This window comes from Accipiter gentilis, chromosome 3 (genome assembly GCF_929443795.1).
Source record: "Accipiter gentilis chromosome 3, bAccGen1.1, whole genome shotgun sequence".
In the NCBI taxonomy this organism is placed as follows: Eukaryota; Metazoa; Chordata; class Aves; order Accipitriformes; family Accipitridae; genus Astur; species Astur gentilis.
Window position 1 is genome coordinate 815,224 of NC_064882.1, and position 3,592 is coordinate 818,815.

Below are 3,592 nucleotides of genomic sequence, written 5' to 3' on the forward strand. Positions count from 1 at the left end.
TTTATTGTACCACATGAATTTTAAATGTTATAACCCTGTGAAAAAATTTTAACCATAAGAACTTAAGCCAAATTCTGCCTAAAGTGTAAATCTGGAACCTCTTTATTGAAGTCAATGGATATGTTCCAGATTTAAACAACTGCAAATAAGAATAGAGTTTGGCTTCAACATCTTCAGTCACAATCAGACATTTTAAGAAGAGTAGGATATACTGCAGACTATTTTTATATAGTTTTGCTTTGGAAGGAAATATTTATGGCTAGCTGGAAAAAGAATGGTTATTTATTCTTACCCTTGCAAAATTAGGCCGATACCTTTGCTGCATAGGATGAACACAAGACTGAGTCATGGTTACAGTATGCTGGGTGTGGCTGCAAAAGAAAGAAATATTCTTTACCTTGACAATATTTGTTGTTATGTGGCGGGGGGGGTAGGGGGATGGGGGGGTGGAATATGGGTGATTTTATCAGGGAATGTGTGTGTTTCCAGCAAATTAGCTGGGTATGCCAGCTGAATAGAGTTCACTATGAACTTTTGGTACCAGCATAGTAGCAGCAAAGAAAAACAACAAATAGTCTAATAAGGAATCACAGGAAAACTTGCAGTTATAGGCAGTTCCTTAGAACATAAGCTAAGCTTGAAAGTCCCTAAAACATCCCAGGAAAGGATGCAGTTTTCACAACAACAAGCATTTTTCCAAGCTCCTGACAACCAGGCTGCTGGGTACAAGGACAGGTAGATCACATACTTACAGTTACCATATTTGTCCCTCTATAACTTCCAGGTTACCTACTAAAATCCAGTGTAGCTCAGAAGCTATGTGGATTAAACATGTGTCTCTATAGCATATGTGAAAGCTTACAGCAGAGCATTTTTGCTCTTGCCTCTGATCTGCAACAGCCTGCTGCTCTTCCTTCCCAGCATCTGCTGGCACCTGTTTTCATACAGCCTGCCCCTTCTACCTCAACCTCCCTGTTCCCTGATTTCCACAGCTCACTCTCCCTATGACCACAGACATGCTTCTGTCAGTACCTACCCATTCCTTTCCCCTTACAGAAGTTACCTGAAAGTGTGGGTTATTGGAGGACTTGTTCTCAAACATCAGAATTTTAAAAAGGCACGGATTACTAAATGCATATATTTATTCACGAAAATAACACCCTGTGCCTGTGCACGTGAAGAACAGTTATCCTTACCATCTTCACACTCAATTTCTGCGCTTCAGCCGAGAGCCGCAGGGGCTGCCCCGGCGTCCATCAGGGCAGGGCCTGGCAGGCAGGGCCCGTCCCACCGCCCCAGCGGGGGAGCAGGGGAGGCTGGGGGCAGCCGGGGGCAGCCCCAGCCCCAGGCATCAGGCAGGGCCTGGAGGCAGGAAGGCAGCCTGTGGGTCAGGCCGGAGTTCCAGGCCCACCGATGGGCTTGGTTTGGCAGTGGCAATTGCTCAGGCACCAGCCCAAAGTGGGTCCTGAGGCCCTGTCGTGGCCTCCCCACGGACCTCTGAGTCCACCTCTCCCCATTTCCTCTGGCAGGACAGGGCTGTGCTCAGCGGCCTGTGGGATCCACTGACACGGAAACTTACCGGGTGCACACACAGGGGTGAGGCGCTCCCAAAAAGGGGATGGTGGTGAGCTGAAGAGCCGTTCTCATTTAGCCCCAGCGCCACAGGGGCTGGTAAGGGGTGAAGGTCTCCCCTGGCCAGACAACATACAAACACAGCCCCTCGGTGGGGAAGCGGCATCAGACGGGGATGGATAGTCTCCAGAGGCATACAGAAGCAACAAGACACTTATGAAAAGTGGCACTTTCCTTGAAAAGAAGTAATTATTTTTTTCCGTATTAGGCCCATTCCTATTCTTCCCACAACATCCAGTGGCTGGCCTGGCGATGCGGGACCTGCTTTGCACAGTCTCAGAGAAGTCCTTGCAGCAAGTAAGTAATCCACTTGATGGTGACTAGATTTTGGTCTAAATATCACTACTGATCTGTCTAACCTACCCTAAGCTGAAAAATTACTGATAGTAAGAATACTAAGATACTAAGGAATGTTTGACATATCTTGTGCGTGTAACTGAACAGTACATTCTGCATTAAAGTACTTTTTAAAAAGCTGTTTGAAATAGGAAACCGCTAAGCAGCCCTCTAAGCATTGCTGCAGACCTGCAAACAGCTTTTTCTCTGTTAGGGCTTAACAGATAGCACATTAGCTGAGACGATACACAGAGCACAAGGCAGGTGCTAGAGTTACAGCTTGTCCTTCCAGATCTCAGGGAAGAACAGGAAGCTCTTAAAAGTTTGTCTCTCTAACATTTCCCTTATGAGCACACTTGTATATTTGTTTTGTATTTCCCTGTGCCAGTAAACACCTTTCAGCAAGACTCCTAGCAATAAATTACCTTGTGAATCAGGATACTTGCAATGGATTGTAAAGTGGAGGCTGCCTTTTACTGACTTAACCAAAGATAATTTTCAGCCCACATAGTGGCAACGTGTCCCAGAGAAATGTCTGCATGCCAAAATTTAGACCTGATGTTTTTCAGCTGAAGTTTTGTATTTTAGTTCACCTATGAAGCTTCTGACTTCTCATGTGAAGAAGCGTAAGGTCACATGTGAGGGCAAACTCGGGCTAATATGACTTCAAGTCCGTCTTATTTCCTTTAGGCTCTTGCATCCAACAAACACTATCAGGTCATGTGAAATCCTTGAGTTCTTCCCAGAGGACTCTGGCCACACATTGCAGCAGAATTGCAAATTTTCTATTTTTTTTCTTATTCTTTCTTATTCTTACTACTTCCTTTTAATCACACACACACACACACACACACACACAAAACCACTCCAAAAAACTCCAAACCAAAACATTGTGCACCAGTCAACTTTAGTACAACAAAAAATTCCTTCTGGAGACCAAAAAATTATTTCCAGGAACCCTGTTCATACTCTACTTCCCTGGTACATTCGGGAATATAAGACAACAAGCACTGCAATATGTGCTGGGTATTTCACCTACTGTCGATGAAGGGAATGGGAGTTATTCTGGACAAGTTGCTCCTTCTGCTTAAGACTGTATTTCCCTCAGGTTCCACTCAATTTTCCTTTCTGGACTGAATATCCCTCCTTATCCCATTTTAAGAGCACAGTTGTCATTTCATCATTAAATTAGTACATTTTCTAAAAGACCATCTTTATTAAGGCCTGTGAGAAAACTTCTTGCTGTACTTTCTTGATGTATGATAAATGCTGAATGTACTGCAGTTAACTGGAAATACCTTGGGGTAAGCATCTGCATTTTAAAAAAAAAGCATAAAAAATTTTAAAAGCACAGTAATAAAATGAAATTTTTCAAAGCATTTATGGCTTCAAGGACATCTACAACCCTGAAGTAAAGAGTAGAGAGACTTACATGACTAGAGACTGTTCCCTAGTTTATGTTGGATGATGCTAGCCGGTCTGCAGTAGAGGAAAGAAAAACATTACTTACATGCTGTCAACATCCCATCTTTGCTCCATTTTTCTTTGTGGAGGGTCAAGCATCAGATGGAAGTCACAGCGTAGTACTGGGATTACATGAGGTATCATCTTGGCGGCAGGTGGC